The sequence below is a fragment of the Triturus cristatus genome, chromosome 7, assembly GCF_964204655.1.
Source record: "Triturus cristatus chromosome 7, aTriCri1.1, whole genome shotgun sequence".
In the NCBI taxonomy this organism is placed as follows: domain Eukaryota; kingdom Metazoa; phylum Chordata; class Amphibia; order Caudata; family Salamandridae; genus Triturus; species Triturus cristatus.
The window spans coordinates 357,831,128-357,853,087 of NC_140590.1; positions in this window are offsets into that span (position 1 = coordinate 357,831,128).

Sequence of the window (21,960 nt, forward strand, 5' to 3'; positions counted from 1 at the left end):
CTCCTATCCGTGGACCCCCAGTCCACTTGCTTACTCAGGCCCCCCCGTGAGGGGTGGGCGGAGCATACATGGCAGCCCCCGGCTGCTCCGACCCACAACCGCCTGTCGGCTAACGGGGCGCCATCGTTCTTCCAGGAGACAACGCTAAAACATCCCTGGGAATCCTGGCTTAGCACCCCGCGGTGCTGCTGCATGATGTACCCCTTGGTATGTGCAGACTCTGGATTGCCCTGTGACTCCTCCACAGCCTAGGGAGTGGCCCCCGTCACTACCAGGGCCCCCCACCCAATAAGGTAGGCCTTTTTCCTTACAACCTGCTTATTTCCGGGCCAATGTGGGTGGAGTTAAGAGTTGACAAGCCCGCTCTACTTCCTCTTTCCTCAGTTATCTGAGTCTCGCACTTGTCGGAGTATGACCATCACCCTCCGACAGTCACCACCCTATGTGAAGCCTTGCCCTCCGAAACCTCTGCCAGCATACCAGGGAGCAGACAGGACAGCGTGACCCAGGGGGGGAGACCAAAGCATAAATACCTCTCTATGTTGAATACTGGGAAAGCCAATAGTTCTCCTGCTACTTTGTAGCCCAGTTGTGTTTCCCAGGAGTTTCCCCCCAATCATATGAACCAAATCGCCCCTGTTGGAAAGCCACTTCCGCAACCTGCATAGCTGCCAGCCAGTGCTGGAGGGTGGGAGAAGTTACCCGGTACCGATACTCACATCAATGGTACCTGTTTCGTCGAACTCAAGGATGGGCTACTAAGTGAGCAACCAGGCTCCGCCCTTGAATCCAGAGGTCAGACCGAAGCCCCTCTAAGTTCTGCTGCTTAACCTGCCTGTTAACACGAATCCCAGGGCAGACCACCGGCCTATAACCCATGCTTGGCCAAGCCTGAGCTAAAACACCTCTGAACAGCATGACAACAGGCTAACCACAAGCATTGCATTCTGAATGTTCCTGACACTGCCAAGGAACATGCGCATAACTAAAGCAACTGGCACCATGCTATAAAAGTATCAGTTCAGCCTTCTATGAATGCAAAGTGTGCTCTTGTGGCGATCCGTATTAGTGCTCCCTCCAAACCAGAGCCCTAACCAGGCAACCCGCACCCTCTTGGCACTGGCACACTCCCGCCCCAGCTGCCTTAGAGTGCCTGGTCGTGTATAGCCACAACCTTACGTTTTATCACTGACGTTATATCGGGGTATGATGACACTCATCTAACTCTACTGCTGAGTGCCCATTGCACCATCGCAAGTATGACTTTGCCTACTCAGTGTCTGGCTGCAAAGTTAGATGACATTGGCAGCCCAGTCCCGGGCGAAAATAGCAGCTTTACAGTTTCTGATGCTATAGACGGTACCCGTAGCCTGATGGAACAGAATGCAATTCCCCTTGCTCCTGTTGAGCACGAACCCACAACCAATTGTTCACCATGGTTCAATACCTTCCTGCTGCTAATAATTTACTAGCAGAATGTTGACAAATCTATGTTCTGCAATGGCACTACTTAGCAGCCTGCACCATTCTGCCAGTGCCGAAAAGACCTTTGTCATGCTGCTTGGCCTAATCAATCTTGACCTGCTCTAGAAGCGCCCGCTTCAGCCCTAGAGCAAACAATTCGCCAGTAACCCCAAACTGGCCCTGATGCAAGACAAACCATGCAAAGGCACACAGGTCAGTGTAATAACTAAGAGCAGGTCTAACAGCGTCAACAGGCATCCTCAGCTTACAATAGGATTGATGGAGTAAGGGTATCCAGTGAGCATAAAGATGACAGCTTCCCATCTGACCAACCGTGGTGGGAACCACTCCTGTATATTATAGTACAAATGGTCCCAGTTCACCTTTCACTGCCTTATGTACGTGACCTAGGTACATGGTCCCCTTGCATGGCGGCATGCCATTGAGACCAACATCCAGTCCCTGATAAGTACCACTATCTGCCTACGCTACAATCTTGCCTGGCTTTCCTTCATGGCCAGATATACCATGCGATTATTGCTCTCCTCCGTCACTTGACCCGACCACACCTAGAAGAACAAACACAGCGAGAGGAGGCGGCCTGTGACCTGCCCCAAGACTCTACGAAATCCTCCTACCGCATGATGTGGGAGCTCGCCACCAACCTCGGTCCAAGCCTGCCAACCCCACAAGTATTTGGACCCCTATTGCTCCAAGAATTGGAGGGGGGGAAGAGGGGCAGGCCTGTCTGGAGATGTGTGTAATGGAGGACATGTGTCCTAGAGTACCTATTGTTGTGGTGCAAATATCAGTACCACCAGTACCTGATGTGTTTAATACTAATAACAGTACTAACAACTCAATCAACACAGGGCTAGTAGCCCTCCCCGTCTTACAACCGTGTGTGACAAACAGGGACATTAAAGGAAGGCTAACCCCAGTCAGACCCAGAAAGACCCACCACGTGGCTGTGCCCAAAAACCACCATCCCGCATCAAACAGACCCGATGGAAAGACAACAATAGCCTAACGCGCTACACCCGCGGATGATCCAGGAAATAACCAATCGTTTAACAATCTAGTAAATAACAACGGACATCCTTTCAGCATCTGAAGGCCTAGCCATTTCAGAAGTAACCTGGGACCCCAATGCCAGGCATCAGTGTAGGCCTCGGCACCTGTGGTGTGTGTGATCATTGCCCACTTCCATGTGAACCAGGGCCCACGATGCATACTTTCTTCATCATCGCTGAAGCACACGTAAACCTCCCTAGCTGTTCCTTGCCGCTAGGTCATCCTACCCTAAGGAGCCCCAATGAACGACCAGGTAACGTTAACACTCACTCAACACTAGGCGTAACTCTTTGCTTAGCCTAGGTGCTGGATGCAAAGTGACACATCCCCCTGCTCCCGACCATAGTGGTGAAGCGTCCCAGGAGTGCACGGCTAATATAAAAGACCCCGACCGAACCGAGGGAGCCCTGCGCAGCTACAAGTGTTTTCCAAAGTAAAAACTGGTCTGCAGGGCTACCCAGCATGCTCAGGCACTGGCTATGGCATACAGACCGGCCACCAACACGCCGCACATTTACTAGGTGTTCCAAGTCCACTTGGTCTCATTTGCCAATGAAACAAAGCATTGCAACCAAGCCCCCCCAAAACCAGGCCCAGTCCCCCGCTGCGGCAGGAATACTATCAATCAACCTCCCATCTCTCCTCCTGTGTCCCTGCAACCAAGAGGAACATACGTCGTCAAGCCACCTGCTGGCTCAGTCATTCTGGCATGTGTATGGGCCTCTTTTGGTATGGGTTCACCTAAAGCTGCACTCTTTTCCTCGTCTAGTGCACCACACAAGACTTGTTCATCTGTCCAGTTTCCCACAAATTAAACCCTGTGACCTTTGGACCCCGCCAGTCCTAATATTTCCTTTGTCACAGGAAGATAGTTGCCTAGGCAAATAAGCAACCGATATGGCTTCCTAGAGGGAAATTGAAAATTGCTACAGTACTGAGTCATGAGACTGTGAAAGATCTAAACTGCAAATACTAGAGGTTAATCTGTCTCCCACTCCCCCCTTACAACTTTGTCGCAAGGTCGCTCCAGTGCCTGTCTGCTGCATGTGGGCCACTGCTGACACCCTTAGTGAAAGCCCTCCTTTAGCACTTCCCCATAACTGCCAACCAAGGCTGTTTGCATCCATGGGAAACCTTGCAACAACGTTAAATCCCTTACGCAATAGACGTTACACCTATATGCAGACGACGACCCTGCGTTCTGGATGGAACAGAGTTCCTGTGTGTGCTACATCTCACTTAACGTGCATGTCTGTCAATCTATGCTCCCATCAAGGACCACCAGGCCCGCAGTGTGACCCAAATACTTGCGAACTGCATTGTACAGTTGTATAGCAGGTGTGTAGACTACATTGCTTGTTCATGACCGGACAGTTCGTCCCCCATTCGGCATGCCACGATGGACCTTAGAATATTAATCCTGCACCAATTTCAAATGTGCCGCCTGCATGTATACAGTACTTCACAGGCCCTGGAAGAGGCAAACAATGCTTGAGCCGCTCAGCAGCCTCACTAACATTTTATGAAGGTGATACGCTAATCAATACTGGGCAGCTGATAGTTAAATGACCAGCAATATTGACTATCTTCATATGCTTGTGCCTCCCAACCATGTGTTTGAGGCAACCTCTTGCAAGCCTCCCCGCACCAGACAATCATTCCAAGAGCGTCCCAGCCAGTTCAGCAATAGGTGCTCGCACATTTCCAAATCTTGTTAAAACACTATGCCAGCGTGGTCGCAAAAACAACCCATTTGTCCCTAAGGAGGACCGAGTCTATTTCCTGGCGCACCGACAAATCCTGCTTCGGACTGAGTCACAGCACGCAAACCCCAAATTAGTGGGCTGGGCAGGCTCAGTGCTCCGAAATTGGTTGCCTGTCTTGGGGAAAGGCCTGACATAAAGACTCAGAACTATCCTGTTAGTTCAGCCCCCTCCATTGCCTCTAATTATTCCCCATTGCTATGTATGACAGTTGCATAGTTTTAGTGTCCCTGTGCTTGACATCCAGACTGTGCCTGACATTTCTAAGCCAGCCAAATCAAATCTAAACACTGTGACATGTGCTTAATGAAAGGACTGAAAGCTCACAATCTCTATCGCTAGGTTGCACAGATGCCAGCACTGCACTCCTGAGAGACAGTGAACACTGTACCCTCTCTACCGTGAGGTTAGCTTAGCTGGACGCAACCGAGAGGAGGCAGTGCTAATCTGAGAAACTTCCCCGGTCTGAGAAATGGGACCTTCTGGGACTTCTTGTCACGTTACCCGGAGCCCCTTCTACACCTCCCTCCTTACTACCACACTATTAACCGCTATGAATGAGCGAGAAGCGCCACCTAGCCAGACCTCAAAATGCCACTCGCGTAGTTTGCCTATGAAGCAACAATGAACTCCATAATATTAAACTCATTCAATCAGATCTTATTCAAAACATTGATGCAAAATGGTTGTTAACCTGTCCAAAAGATTCTCAGACATTCTCAACAGACTGCTGCTGCTTGAACGTTCACACAGCTCTATAACCAGTAGGCAAACTTAGATAAACTATCTAGTAACCGCATCAGCTAGACCCACTCAGGCAACTTTTAACGCCCCAACATTCTGAACTGCGTCTCACTACATCACAAACTGCACATACACGCAGCTGAGACTAACCTCGACTTGCTGCATAGCGGAACTGAGTGTTTCCCCGTATTACAAGATGATCTGGTTCTAACTGGATAGCAGAGGATATGGGACCAACATATTGATCGTAGCTGACCAAGTTTTAGCTGCTATGTGTGACATTTACATCATTCCCGTGTAGTGAGAAATATGTCCCTGCTACGGGTGACACCTTAGTGAACAAATCAAGCAATAAAGATGATGCAAACATATAGCTATCAGAAAATGCACCAATTGGAGCAACAATAAAACCCATAAGTTGATCGTAACACTGCTGCAAAGGACCAGATATAGGAGGGGCATGCACGCTGCAGATTTGCCGTTTTGAAAATATAGAAGGCAAATAGCCGAAGGGACATTCACGTCGCACCCACATCGGGCTCGATCCCGGGTCCCCCGGACACAAGTTACAGCACCAGCAGGTGAGCTAAACCCTTATTCAAGCTCCTCCCACACTTGAGCCAACGTCGCAGAACATCCTAACACTCCGAGTTGGGCTGTATTCCCTACGCATCATCACTACCTGTTTCTTATTCCGCATGAAAGTATTAAGTGTTCAGCCGTTCCATCCTAGCCGCAGAGTTCGAAGGAGGATGAAAAATGTATTTATTTATTTATTTTTTAATGACATGAACATTTGTATATTCCACTAACACTCGAGCTGCGCGATAAAAATTTAGCTTGTTGCATTGCTACTTCCTGCAGGGAGACACTTGTATACTGTTGGTCCCATGCACCCTGGTTATACATATATACAGTGCATACTATACTGTACGAGCACTGTCGGATCAAGCGACCCCAACATACAGGCTACACAAATAATAGCTGTAAATGGTTGGAGAAAAGTGACCCCTACTAGCAGGCCAGGCTAAATGTAACCCTAAATACGGCACCACTCGCCAAGTCCACTGATCATGGGCTTCACCTCCAATCCAATGCCTGAAAACGAAAGGAGAACTCGGCGGCCCAAGCTTCATTTGAGTGGCGATCCACCACATAACTAGTGCAAAAATTCACAGTTGCGCCGTCCTTCACCAATAAAGTAATTCCGAATGCCTGCAAATTGGAAGAGGCCACTGCTTTTCCCAGTCAACAGTTAGTGGGCACCCCCCGTTTTTTTTTTTACTTTTTCCTTCCTCTTTTTAAAACTCACGCCAATTATGGACATAGAAGGGTACGGTTGAAGATTAGCAAACATTCTTTACGAATGCGGACAGCGATCTAGCTGCTCATCGACTCCCAACTTCCCCGTCTGCTGCTCCCCATGGAGGCTAATACGTACATGCTCCACAGCCCAACTGTGCCGAACAGGCAATGCCCATGCTCTGGCATAGCAGTCCAGTTATGGCAGGATGCATGCAACACTTTCATATCTACCCTACCCGACTTGGGCTGGGGGTATCGGCCACTACTGTCCACCTCGTGGTTGGGGGGGGGTACCATGATCATTCCATCCCCCCATGCTGCCTCCCCCTTCCCTCGCCCTGATAAGGCCCCGGGAGGCGCCCCGCCATCCTGCTTCCAATAACATTGCCACCGAGAAAATACCATACCATACTCACTAGGCAAGGGGTCTCCTCCCCTCGACCGTAAAATTCAACTGGAGATGCCGGGGATTGAACCCGGGGCCTCCTGCATGCTAAGCATGCGCTCACCACTGAGCTACCTCCCTGACATAAGACGCCTGTGCTCCCCACCACGTAATGAATCAAATGCACCGCACAGGGCCCTCCCGGCCCGCAACAACACCAGGCGCCCTGTGCACATCACCCCGCCGCTCCACAAACTCTCACTCTCATCCCACAAAGCACTCACCGGGATACCCGGAGCCACGAAAAACCCGACGCAAGACCAGGAGGATCGAAACGGCATCAAGGCGAACGAGAGAGACAAGAGGGCGAGGAAGGGGCGGAGACAGTATAATGCGGGCTGACCGACACAGTCCCCGCAGGGGACCCTCATAAGAGGGCGGCCCCTTTAGTGCCACAAGATGGCACACTGGGCAGCCTAGTCTTTTGTCCAGAGACCCCTGCCGGGGTCCCGCGTGTCACTTCCGGCCGATGGGGGGCAGGGAGAGGTATATAGTCCTCCCCCGCCCCCCTGGCGGCCTCTTTGTCCCCTCGCCCTGACGCCGACTGCTACTGCTCCTGCATCGAGGTCGCTTGACCACGAGGTTAGCAATGAGGGCTCTGTTTATTCCCCCCTCCTCCCCGACCAAATTAGGGGTCTCTTCACGCGGGCATCGCCCGTGGGGGGGGGCACCGTCCCAGTTCCTGACACGGCCTTGGTGACTTTTCTGTGCTCCGATGGCTGTGGATGTTTGAATGTAGGGGAGCGGGACGGGGGTCGGGGCTGGAAGGGTGGGGTCTCACAGGCAGCAGCTACCTCTCGTCTAGGCAAGCTCGTGGCCTCGCTTTCAGGGGAGGGCCCGTTTTCAGCAGGCCCTGGGATTCAGTATGTAATATCGGTCCCCCAGTGGCAAGTTAACTGTCCCATTCTCTGCAAAGGAGCCTTCGGGGACTTCGGGCAATTAGGGTAGCGTTTGCAAGTTTATTGGGTAGTGCTTTGCTATGAGGCCAACTGTTCGGACCCTTCACCACCGCTCCCGCCTACGCGCGGGGTGCTCGGTGGGGGGTTAGGCCGTTTCACAACGTTTTGATGCTAGTACGGTAGCGCTTTCCATTCCCCTTGAGCGGCGCCTTGTAAGTGATTGACGGCCTCGTCGCTACCCAGGACGCTATGTAGCGGTCGTCGCTGGGGGTCTCGTGCCACGGCACATTGAGGCCTGTAAGGTAGCTTTCACTTGTGGTAACGATTTTATACTTAGCCTTTGCTGGCGGCTATGTTGCGGGCCTCGCGGGGGGGGGGCGAGGCATCAGGTTACGCGTTTATGGCCCGCAAGGGCAGTGCTTTAGTACGGGAACTACGGTGAGGTGGGGAGGATTTGGTCCGTCGGCTATGCTGTGAGCTCCAGTGGGGCAATCGGTTAGCGCGCGGAACTTAGTCAGCAGTACTTGCTTTCAGCCAAGCCGAGGTTGTGAGTTCGGGCTTCAACTGGAGCAGCCGAGTGGTTTGGCCGACTTTGGTGCTGGAAACCAGAGTTCGAGCCTCGAAGTTGTGTCAACATCCTGTGATGCTGGGCAAATCACTTAATCTCCCCGTGCCTGAATGTGGCCCTTGCCCCGGGGGTCTCATTTAAGTGCACCTTTACCTTCGGGTTGAGTTCACGCTGTATAAATATGCAAACTTTAATAATATTACACAAAAAAAAAAAGTTTTGACTTGTGGGGCTAGGTTCATGAGTGTTACCAGGGACTAGGCCCTACCTGCAGCCCGGTCATCGGTGCGCACATTTAAGCCCCTCCCCCGCCTACGGTGTCTCGGCGGGTATGTCATAGCGGGCCTAGAGCAGAAGGGGTAGTCTTCAAGGATCTAAAGGTTGTGACCATTCTGATCTATTGGCGTTTTGTATGTACAGCGTGAAACTCTGCCCCTTTGCCACAGCATTGCCGTTTTACCGCGAGAGTGTGTGGGTTTTACAACACTTGAGTCATTCCACGCACAGCAGGCATGATGCGCAGCGGAGCGTGTTTGCTGCTGTTATGTAGTAACTTAATTTTGTGTTGGGTGCATGATTGTTCATCTTGTACAACGCACTATCGATCAAGGAAGCGGCGAGGCTTGCCATTTTTATGTAGTAAAGGAAGATTTGCGTTGTGCCACGACTGTCCACCGCTCATTATCGATCATTGGAGGGGCACGATGTTACGCAATCGGCTCGGCGGAATCTGCAGAGCTTGCTAGTGTTGCTCTTTGGGCCCTCTGCGCTTGCTGAGGATCGTGATTAAGCATTAGTCAGGCAGCCTCGCACACACAGCCGGCTCCTCTGGAATTTGCACTTTCATGGTTCATCTTGAAAGTTAAGCAGGGTCAGGCCTGGTCAGTACTTGGATGGGAGGCCCAAAGGGGAACACCAGGATGCTGCAGCCTTTGCAACGAGTTTAGGGCCTATTTTGCGGGCAAAATAGGTTCTTAAGGCAGGCAGCGCTATGTTACTGGGGGGGTCACCCCTAAAATTGCGACTCTTGCAATTTTGCTATTTTGGAAACAGATATTTTATATGTATTATAGGGACGAATTTTCTTGTGCATGGTAAAAGGCATTTAGGGAAGGGGGCTAACGCTGGTGGGTGGCGGGGCAGGGCTTATAACACCCGCCTGGCTTCCTTCCCCCCCCACAGAATGGACATAGTGGGGACGCAATAGCATAAATGTACAATTTTTGGGCATGATTAACGTGTCATATCTCATAGTGCTTTTCATGCGATTTGGAACTTGCTTCTAACGGTCTCGCTACCCGTAGGCGATGTACCGGCCGTCGCTGGGGGTTTAGATCTCGTGCACGGCGCTCTGAGGCCCGTAAGGTAGCTTTTGAATTAATTTAGCCTTTGCTGGCGGCTATGTTGCGGGCCTTTCTGGGAGGGAGCGCATTTTGGAGAACTATGACCGCGACTGGGTAGTCCAGTTGATAAACTCCGACAGCTATAGGTGTGCCTGGTTAATTTTAGCCATAACCCTTCGTAGAGTCTAAAGAGCAGTCAGCACTCGGCCTAAGCATCCCGAGCCCCGGAGGCCAGTAGGGTTGAGGTGGTTCAGTCATCTCCATTCTCAAAAAGGGTGATAAAAAATCACGCAAGCCGGGCACAAGCAGCAGCCTGCTCTTTCCAGTGCAAATTAGGTGGCACTCGCATGCTAGGGATTTATGAGGGTGCACTTTTGTTAAATGTTATGCATCCACGCATTTCTCTCCCTTACACACAGCACGCACAAGACAAGTTACGCAATTGTTTTAAGGGGTACCCAACGGGGTTGCCTGGGGACTTGGGTGAAGTACAAAGGTATTGAGAGGTGCCCAGTGTCCAGGGCAAGCCAGCATAATACAGGACTGACCGGCCTGCCTCGGACTGTATCTCACTAGAGGGAGGATAGGTAGGGAAGTACTTTCCTCCTTTGTACTTACCGCATAGGTTTTATGTCACTTACGCATGGCATTGAGTTTTATTAAAAGTAAGTGCAAGGGCATTCACAAGTACCCACACCAGCTGCTGCCCAAGACATTACTATAGCCTTGGGGGGCCTGGACCAGACTGAATCGCCACACCCGCTCAAGTTTTGGGGTATAGGTGTAGCATCAGATCATGATCTTGGTTGCAATAGAAAATTGAATGTAGCAGGTGAGGGACCCAAACATACTTCACCCCAGCCTTAATAAGATCCAGCAATACACACTTTTGTTACTTGAAACAGGCATCTCAGTTACAGCCGACTGGATAGCGCAAATTTGGCACGGAGGCACCAGGGAGCTTCACAACGATAGCAGGATAACCAGTGTACTAGCACTTGCAGTTACAATAATCTGGCATAGCCGCCAAGGTTTTACAAAGCCAAGTGTTACATGTTCCTAAGCTCTGTGTAATAATGCGTGACCTTTCAACGTATATAGGGCTGTCAGAGTTTGGTAATAAAAGGGGGCGAGCTTATCGTAATATAGTATTATGTGGTATAGTACTTTTGACATATGTACTAGTGGTTAATTACATGTATACAAGTGGCAAAATTAACTCAAGCATATGATACAAGCGGGCTATGTGTATGTATCCACTTTTATAGGGCTCGTGGGAGTGTATGACGTTACTGAGTGCAGCTAGTAGAGTTGTTTTATTCAGCTATTGTTGAATCCCTTGCACCTGCTCTGCGAAAATATACCCGGACTCACTAAAAATTGTGACTCATAGGCAAAGCCTCAGAATTTTCCACAGCAGCAAACCTCGTGCTGCCAGGAGTTTCTATTTTGATACCTTTATAAACTCATGGGCAGACTGCAGCAAGGTTGGTATTCGCTGGGCTGCTCTTTTACCTATCAGTACAGAGGTGCTTGAACTAAGAACCGACTAAGTTAACTTTGCCCACATTAACTTAAGGTATCACAACAGCACCATTTTCTTAGACTCAGGGCCACTGGCATTATGGGGATGCAGCAGCAAGTTGCACACTCCTTGGGGCCTGCAGCAGCCTCTCATATACCTCCTCCATTCTGGCCCACACTTGGTGCATTTGGCTATGACTCCACTGTTGGTCTGGCTGATACAACAAAGCCTTCATTTGTGTCATCTCGGTGGATTTAACGGTTTGTGTTATTTCTGTTTCCCATAATAACTGTTGCAGAAAACCAAACGGTTTTAATATCTTTCGGTCATGGTAATGCACCTTTGTCACACAAGAGTGAAGGGCCCTTACATTTTCTCCCCGTCTAGTTAGTTGCGGGGTACGCACTTGCCAATTTTGTAACTGGTTTAACCCCACAAGGTGAGAGAGTCAAGTCTGGACTCCCGGAAGTGCGACAATGGCCCGCCACTGCTATTTCAAGCAGCAAGTTTACCGGTGCTCAATCTGAGGGGGGGGGGGTGTTTCTGGTGCATGGCACCGTCCCTCATTTGTCACCACTGGCGCCTCTGACAGTCGGCCACTAAGTGGCACTGTCTGGCTTTCAGAGAGGACCACTACAACAGGCACTGAGTAAGTCAAGATTATTGGTGACTATTGCCTTTGGATTTAACGGCTGTTTCAATTTCTGTTGCCCAGAATACATTCTACACATATTTGCGTTTATGGCTATATAGGGTTGTGTCTTAGCAGGAGGGCCTGCGATTGGTTTGGTGGGCAGGCAAAAACACCAGTTTAAAACGCAACAGCAGCAGGGGTTCACACGCAGTGGAGGGCCCTTGGCCAGGTGCACCAGTAATCTTTCCACCTGAGTCAGTATTTATTTAGTGGAGGTCCAAGGAGTGCCCAAACGGGGCTACTTGTCAAGAGACAAACATGAATAGTTACTTGGCACGGTGTACTAGAAGGGTTGTTGTCTAAGCAGGTCTCAAACCAGCCTTAAACGCATAATGGACAATTAGGGACATGCCTAAAGAGGTAAACCTTGTGTTAAAGTGATGGGAGGCCAAGGGAGATAGCTTGGTCGGCTCGCACAGGCAGGCGATTTCCCGAGGGGACTTAGCTAAGCTTGCGGCCAGGCAGTGGGATTGTCCAACTAATGTGAAAATGTTAAGGGTTGCAAGCATGAACCAAGAGATGGATCCTCAAGACCATCCAGGACAGACAAAAACACCCGCTCTATAGTCAGGGAGCCAGGCAATTGTGGTAGCTGGCAGCTAATTGGTGGGGGCAGTGCATAATTTGGCTACAATGATTGAATAACAATTGTTTTTGCGTTCCCACCGCTCAAGAAGGTGTTCGTTCATGTGGTTCCCCCTTTTTTAAACGACAAGGACACCCGTGCTTATGTCACATATCCCATGGCAGGATTTTGCCTGAGCGAGCTGAGTGGCCCGGCAGATTAGTTGGGCCTGCACGAGCCACACTTAAAGCTTCTACTTTCTGGCCCACGCTGAGACATTTACACCAGTTGTATCACAGTATCGCCAGTTTCTTTTCTCAGGCCCATTGGTACTATGGTGACGCATCATCAATTTGCACAGATTTTGGACCTGTATTAGCCTCCCATACCTCCTACAGTCTAACCCCACTAAGACCATTCAGCTTTGGGCAAAGTTCACCCGAGATGCCAGGCAATATTGCCATATGGGGGCCTTCGTGGTTTTAGACAAATAACCAGAGGCACCAAAGCCAGTAGTACTAGCTTACAGGTTTATGTATTTGGTGGATACATCTGGACAATGGCCACCAGCTCATCTGTGCATCATTCTCCCGCAAGAGAGCAAGCATTAGTTGAAGCCCCCATCCATCGAAGGCACACATTTTATTGTATGACACTTCTTGTTCTGATAAAGTAGCACGGATAGGGAGCAGAGTAGTCAGACAGCGTTTGTGGCTTGACACACAAAGCATGGCAGGGCACACATGGGGGGATGCACAATAGACATACAGTCACACAAACCAGAGGGACACCATTCAGTTGTTCGACACATTTCAACAACAGAATTGCCTGCGCAAATGTCTGGTCGATGCAGCAGAGTAGGTGCACTCTGTATACAAGAGCATGCTACCAGTTGCTCAGGGGAGACAAAACACCCGCCCTTTAGCCGGGGAGCCAGGCATTTGCAGGAGTTGCCATTTAAATAGTGGGTTGTGGTGCACAAGCTGGGGGGAACATGGGGTCATAGCATAATTTGGCTACAATGATTGAGGAATGATTGTTTTGCATTCCCACTGCTCGGGAAAGGGCAGGTAGTTGTACATGTTGTTCCCCCCTCCCATACGTCAGGTACATGAGGACACCAGTGCTTAATGCTGCCTATCCCATGGCAGGATAGTCGCCAAGGGGTGGACAGGCCATTGGCATGCCCTGCCAGGACAGGGAGAGCCACTCACACTATCTGGAGCATCTAGGGAGGATATATGTTGGAAACACAGTGCGCTGGGCCCATAACCCCCTCACCTAAGTTGCGAGGGGCATCATGCTGTCAGGTGTCTTTGAGGGATGGGCAAGGGCATTAAAGAGCATTAGCTTATGACTAAGCATTTGCAGGGATGCAGAAGGGTCCCAGTGGATCCACCATGGGGACTGCAGCGAAGCATGTGACACACAACCTGGTAGCCTGACACCACTACTGGTGTAAGTATCATGGGTCACAGGTGGATAGCAGGGACGGGGCAGGAGAGGGCGAGGAAGGGGCGGAGACAGTATAAATACCCCTGTCCCCTCCCCGCCGGAAGTAGCCATCTGCTGGGGTCTCCCCTGGCAGGACCCAGGGACTAGACCTCCCACCTCTGTGCCTTCCTGTGGCACTAAGGCAGCCGCCCTTTTAGGGGGGTGGGGGGAGGATGCTGCGCAACACCCCCCTGGGCAGCCTTACAAATGCTGGGCACAAGTGTCTGGTGCAGTAAAAGACGGCGCAGCCATTCGATAATATAGGCCCCACTGTGGGCCAAATTATGCAACCAACCAACCAGTCATGTATGTAGCACCAACTAGTACCATGCTCTTCCAGCCTTCCCCCAGCTCCCCTCTCCAGATGTGAAGGACAGGGATCACCAGGAGACCCCACCCTGTCCTCCTCCTCCCGATGTCTAAAGGAAGGCACCGTTTCCATGCTGCCTCAACAGAACTTTAATAGACACAATCTCCGGGCATTTAAGACCGCCATCAGGTGAGTTGTGGACAAAACAGCGAGACGGGCAGCAGACAAGAGGCTGCATCGTGGGTGGGGGAAGGTATTTGTACCCTTGCCTTCCCACACCACGGCCGGAAGTGATGCGGCCGGCTGACCCCCTGGTCCATCGGCCGGGGGGCACTGGTATGCTGCTTAGTGTGCCTTCCTGTGGCACTAAGGAGGCCGCCCTGTTGGGAGGGTCCCCTATGTGGACCCCGGGCAGCCTGTCAATGCTCTTAGTTTACCCGCACCCTCCGCCTCACCATGCCCTGACCGGTGTGAATCTTGCTCATCCGTGACTCAGCGCCCTGAAACCTCCAAGGCCGCACAATCTGCTGCATTGCTAAATCCGGATAAGGTCCCACAGGCGAGACCGATTGCTTTGCTAATGCTTGTTCTATCGCATACCATTGCATACAGCATGGGACAAAAGATCAGCCTACGTCAGTCACTGATTCCTGTGACTATGAGCGACGCATATCTCTTGTGCACAAAGTGCACATCTGCCTAAAAAGTAGTGACCCTTTAGAATGTATTTTTGCTGTTGAGTACCTTACCCCATTGTAACTAGAAAGGTGAGTATGACTAATTTTCATAAACTGGCATGGGCATCGCTTTCGCAGACATGTATAAAAAAACCTGTATTTTCTCATTCATTAACATTAATTACATTCCAAAATGATTGACGTGTTTATTTCAACACATTGCCAGATTTGGAAGGGTAGATAATGACTATGAATAAGCAAAACAAAGCATTCAAAATGTGCCTTCAAGCCATGCACATCTTTGAATGCGTTCTTTCTTGATCTTCGCATTTCCAAGTTGGCTGGCGTGTTACTCGGAAAGGCGAGGTCACACTTGTCTATGAGAACTAAGGGGCAGATTTACAAGCCCCTTGTGCCGCCGGTGCATCACATTGCATGACGCACCGGTGGCGCAGCCTGCTGTGTGATATTTACAAGCACAGGTAAAGTCACCCTGCATGACTTTACCTGTGCTTGTAAATATCGCCCCTGTTGTTTGCGTGTTAGGGGAGTGACATGGGTGTTGCTGTGGGTGTTCCCACACAACACCCATATCCACTGATGCATTTCCAGATTTACGAGAAATCGAAAATCTGGAAATGGGTCAGAATGCTACGCCACGCTACAGCGTAGCGAGGTGCAACAAGGAGAAATGTTGTAATTTTTCCTCGTTTTTTCCTCTTTCAATGCATGCTGCATTCTACAGCACACATTGAAGACGAAATGACATCAATTTATTGTTTTTGTGCAGGAAGGTGCCCCTTCCGGCACAGAAACAATCTCCCCACGACGCAGACATCCTTGCGCCATGGTGCAAGGGTGCCTGCGCATCGCAGCAGTTTGTGCGCCAGCGCAGGGGGAAGCACAGAGATGCCACATATTGTTGTAAATATGTTGCATCCCTGTGCTTAGAAACTAACGCAGCGCGGCGCAACAAAAGGACTTGCAGCACCGCGCTGCTTTAGTTTCTTGTAGATCTGCCCCGAAGTTTTTTCTGTCAATGCATTGTTGAATTGGGCACACATCCACTCCATCCCCAGGTTTGCGTTTTCTTTTCACGTTGTAGAGATCCTTTGCTAGGGGCAAACATTGTGTTAGCATTCATTTCCCGAAATAATAGCACTTTTTTTTTTTTTGGCTTCTTAAGAAGTTGAACCAAGGCCATGATTTCAATCTGGTCAGCCAATAGAATCAGCTAGACCACCACAGCTCCGTGTTTGTTTCAGTTTTGCTGTCCCGCGGCATTGTCTCGCAAAGCAGAAATATTCGTTATATTTTGCAGGAAAAGAGTTAAGGAGGTGTTGCCGTAAAAGTTTCAAACATACACTGAAATCCTCTTTTAACCCACATCCCTACTTAAAACCATAGGGGGCTTACTTACAACCCGCCTGCGCTGCAGATACTTCACTTTCAATAGGTGTTGAAGCATCTCACAGAAATGTGTATATTGGACGCTATTAGCACTCGCAATTTCGTACAGTATAGCAACCCGTTGGTGAAGAAGGCAAAACAAAAACGGGTGATTTTCAATAAATTAAAGTGTTACTTTATTTGCTTTATTGTTGCTAGGCAGTTAATGAGTGAATTTGAATTGAGTGTAAATTAGTTTATTTCCATCTTGTTTCTTTGTTTCCAACCTGGGGAAGGGGGTCAGCTGCTTCATCCATTTGCTCTCTTGCACTGTGAGTAAAGGCATTTGATCTCTTGAATTGTGAGTGAAGGCGTTTTGCCTGCACACATGTGCACAACTATCTAAAAAGAGATGAACTTCGATCCCAGGGCCACTGGGCCAATATTTACCTTAACCAATGAGTCACTTTCCATTTTTTATCCTTCTTAGGTACAAGACCTTTTGTCACTTTGGGATGGGGGGCTTAGAGGCTTTCCCTTAGTTCCTATGTTCAGAGAAGATAAATATAAAAGCATCTCATGGTTTCCTGGGTTCGAGAAGGGGATTGAGCCAGTCAAACAAACCCACATTCAAAGTAATTCTAGAGAATTTCATCAGCACTGCAATCTTTTCATTCGTGAACATCGACATGTGATACGAAGTATGAAGGACAATGTGACGGATGTCCAGTTGTGTGCCAGCTACATGTCATACCCTGTACACAAGTTTGGCGCACAAACAACATCAGTGTCTCCTAAATTCCTGGGCATTAAGTTGAGTTAAGATGAAGACAGTTAGAGGTGTAGGAAAGGAAAATTGGTCTTCTGGTCACATGGAGCGATCTGGTAACCCTATGTGTGTGTACTGTCTAGGAATTCTTTGTGGGGCAGATGAAGTAGAGCAGGGTTTTGCATCCTTCTGTGAGAACCATGTGCATCCATAGTGTGACAAAGTTTTGTGGGTGGCCCCTGGGGGTCCTATTACCTAACCTGTGTACATGCAGGTGCTGTGTACAGACCGAGCAAAGATTGCTCGGAAGAGAGAAATAGATTGGGTCCAAACTAGAGTCTGCATCCAGAGCCTGTGTGTCGTTAGTTTATATGATCATGGTTTGTAGAGCTTTGTGGAATTCTCCCAGTCCAGGTATATTTGAACTTGTTTGTTTGACAGTGCACGTTTTCCATTGGCAATCTTTCTTACGAAACATATGCACACAACTCTCTACTCCTTGTTGTTTGTACGGCTCGCATTGGTAAATGCAGGTGCAAAAGGTCTCTTGCTTATTTGTGAAGTGTGTGTGCTTCACAATCTAGACTGCACACTTAGGAAAGTTATTGTGTGTGTGCACACCTTACAGGGAACACTGGGTGAAATTCACTTACTCTTGAGCTCCAGTACTTTAAAATTCGCTCTCCTCCTCTTCTTAGAGTCTCTTCTGCGTACACAGATACTCCCTCTTTAATCTTCTGTGGCTTGCTCTCCCCTTCTTTCTCTCTTTCTCACACACTCTTTCTGCTCCTCTATCTAGAGTTCATACATCACTTCATGCACAAACTACCTATCCCTCTCTATCTTCCTTTCTATCTATTCTGTGCAGCTCTCACCCCTATCTATTCGCCATGTCACATAATTCAACTACACAAATACACTCCACACTACTCAATTTCACAGCTAAAAATTCCAGTTCAACCCACATAATTCTACTCCAAAACACATACATCCACTCCACTCCAAAGCAAACACATAGATAAAAGACATTATCATTTACAATGCCAATAGCTCTAATTCTCGCAAATGCGAGATCTATTGCATTGCAAATGCTTGCTTTTAGATGGGTCCAATGCAATGGCTATATGGAAGTTTTAGCCTCACACCACCCAAATCTCACTGAATATGGTACGACCCTGGCTTCAACAGGTTTAATATTGCAATCGTTTTTGAAGTGGGTTGAAATACATTTACTTAAGAACCATCAGAGACAATGTCTATGGACGGAATACGTTTTTGCAAAGAGGATCATTTTGAGAATATGAAAGAGCAGCATGAACCTTAGCAAGGATGAATGGATTATTGGCGTGTTCCCAAACATCCCTTGCGAAGCTTTTCCATACAAAAGGGTAGCACAGGAAATTGGAAAACAGTCTCTTGAACATTATATGCAGTGAACTACAATTTTTAGAAACATTATATAACACTTGTTGTGGTTTGATCTTATCTAGCGATGTCTACTTTATTTCTTCTATTCACCTTCCCATTTTTTGTCTGCTCAACTGCATTTGTCTTCTAAGTAACTTTATTTTTGAGTGTGATGAAAACAGGGAAGTTTACTTAAAGTATAGGAGCACATGACCATTAGAACTAGTATACTCCAAAGACGGGACAAGCAGCTGGAATAACCATCAACCGACCCTCCGAAGAAAGCCAGAACGTGGAATATGTAAGGTGAGGCTTGAGGAAGGGCACATTCATACAAATGAATTACAAACAGTGCATGTGAAACTTAAACCGAACAATTGAAAGTAAAACCAAATACATAGTATTCCATCATCTTCCTACGTTTAAAAAGAATAGATACCGTTAAAAAAAATCAGAAATCAATGCAAATAATTCTTCAACTTTACTTGTATGGCAGGATTCTGTTGCAAACACAATTGGACACATGAGCCCCTTGTGACCCCAACTCCTCTCTCTGAGATGTAGGAATATCCGAACCACTAATACAATTATCAAGCTCATGCGAGTCTAACCCAACCTCCTGTCAGACTTGTCATTACTGTAACCAGAGCGCATATGGGGACGTTTTGTTGAAGAATCATTAGATGCATGCGAACTTGATATGATTGAAGAATGTGTCAGTGGAATGTGAAAGATTATTCTAATAGGCTTTTTTTGAATAAACAGACTTGAGCCACTAATAACTATCTAGACTCTCATTTTGAATAGCAGTAGATATACATGACAAGATTCTTCTGGCCTGATCTTGTGATAACTTTACTAGAAAACTTTGGCTCCACCACCCCATTTCATGAATAAGTAGAACACCCTTTGACAATCCAGCAATTTGAGCAGGCAACTGTTGGATCTGTCATCCATAGGGTGGTCTTCTCTCAACATTTTGCCTGCTTCCCTCCACTTTTTACTGTATCTTTTAGTTGGCCTTAGTACTCTGAGCACTTTACCACTGTAAATCAGTGCTAAAGTGGATGTTCTTCTCTCTTAATGTATTGACATTGGTGTATACCTGATTGGCATATTTAGTTTACCTGTAAGTCGCTTGTAAAATAGTATTCCATGTGCCCACCACCTTTAATCTCAATGCTACTAGTGGGTCTGGAGCACTGGTTGCGCCACCCACACAAGTAGCCTTTCAGGCCTGCAATTGTAATGCCTGCATGTGAAGTTTACTGCCACTTCGACTTGGCATATAAAACCACTTGCCAAGCCTTAAACTTCCCTTTTATTACTTTATTACACATACATCATTCCCATGGTAGACCCTAATTGACCCTAAGGGCAGGGTGCTGTGTAACTAAATTACAGGAAATGCACTTTTAAGTTTTAAATGTCTTGGTAGTGACCAACAGCTCATTTTGTTTCCACTGCTCTGATACCTACTCCTTTCATTGGCTAGCATTGGGGACTCCTTAAAAAAACTTTTTATGCTGTAATTCCTGATTGGAAACAAGTAGCTACTTCATGTTTAATATCTTTTGGAATGGTGGTGATAAATCCTCTTTAGTGGTAAAGTTGGGTTTGACGTTACCATTTTATAAAATAGACCTTTCTCTGCTCTCAACTTTGCTCTGTATGCCTGCAGCCTATCTCCAACACACATCATGGCTAGGTGGCAGCTACTGTGTATTCCATTTAGACAGCAACAAACACAGGAAGGACTAGGTGTGACAAAGGAATCATTTGCATTCTGATAGCCTTACTGGGCAGGGAGAGGTGGCTCACACTTACATCTTGAATAGGCTGTGTCCTATCCTCACACAAAAGGGCTGACTTCCCCCACGGATAATCTGGCAGACAGGCCTTGGTTCAATGGGATCCTTTTTCATTTCAGAGAAATCCTTTGAAGTCACTCTCTACATCAAAAGCACTTTTGGTATAAGTACCAGGGCTTTGACCCTACCAAATCAGTACACTTCTGGACCTGAGAAGAACTCTGCTGGAGTAAAGACTGCTGCGCTGAAATGATTGACACTTTGCTGTGATTGATTGTTCTGAGGAACTGCGCCGCTTTGTTCAGCTGCCCGCTGCCTGCTGATCTCTGCATTCCTGAAGACAAGGAGTGGACCCATCTCACTTTAACCCAGATTGACTCCTAGGGCTTGCTTGCCTCCTGTTTTCTAAAGTCTCAGGGACACAAAAGACTTCCAGCAATCCTGCTGGTGCTTCTGTGATTCCTACCCAATTTTCGCCCCGTAGGCCTTTGACTCCGATGCAGAGGTCGCTCGATGATGAATAATCCACAGCCTGTGTGGCTCGATAGCAACACAGAGGCTGTCCAACAACAAAACTTTGCATTCACTTCAACAGAGTCGACAACAAAGCAGGACCCTCTCTGCATGGCTCCACAATGACGCAGTAGACTCTTGATATTGGAAAAAGCTCCATCCAAGGTATTTCTTCACTGGGACCTGTCTGGGTCCTGTAGCCGGCCTGCTGTCAATAGCGGTCAGCCCAAACTTTGACTTTGCACCGGTCCCAAGTGATCTCAAGTAACCTTTTGACAGCTAGGAACTTCTAAGCACTGCTCTCACATTTAATCTTAAAAAATTCATAGCTCAACTTCTACATATTGGAATTTTGTTGTTGTGGTCTTCTTTCAATCGGATATATATTCTCTAGTTTTCTAAACCTGTGGAGTCTTTGTGAGGGGTCCTCCTTGATTTACTGTAATTTAAGTGTTGCCCAAATACTTTATACAATGCCTATTAAGGTAAGTCTGACTGCTTTGTGTCAAGCTGTCAGAGGATGAGCACAGGTTAATTGAGGGTGTGTATCTGACTTTCCCTGACTAGAGTGGTGGTCCCTACTTGGTCAGGGTGAAAACCTCTGCCTGGACCCTATTTCTAACAGAAACATAAACTCAGATTTGGCTTTTCTCATTCTATTGTATTTTTTTAATGTGGACCAAATCTCAACTCCATCCTCAAACAAGCATCTGTAATCCAATAGGTCTCGCATTTTGAGCTATTGGCATTGTAAGTGACAACGCCTTTTATTTATGTTTTGGTTTTTAAAACATAAATAAAAGGCATTGTCATTTAAAATGCCAATAGCTTAAACTCTCGCAAATGCGAGACCTATTGCATTCCAAATGCTTGTTTAAAAGTGTGTTTGTGTGGGGGGATTGCAAACAGAAGGTAGTAGAAGGAACACGGATGTGGACAATGTGTGGAATCAAAACTGAGGGTGCGGGTGTGGGGAAGCAAAAATGATGGCGCGGTGGGGTTAGGGAGATGGAGGGCATAGGGATGCAAACAGCCGCGGTTGGTAGTAGGAGTACCTGCAGGGCGGTGACGTGGGGAGGGGGAGGGGCAGGGTGGGGGGTAGTAAACTATGGATTACGGAGGTTTACAAGTAAATTAACATATAAATTAATAAAACGAATTTCGTTGCGTGCACTGCATCGCATTTGGGAATGCAGTGCAT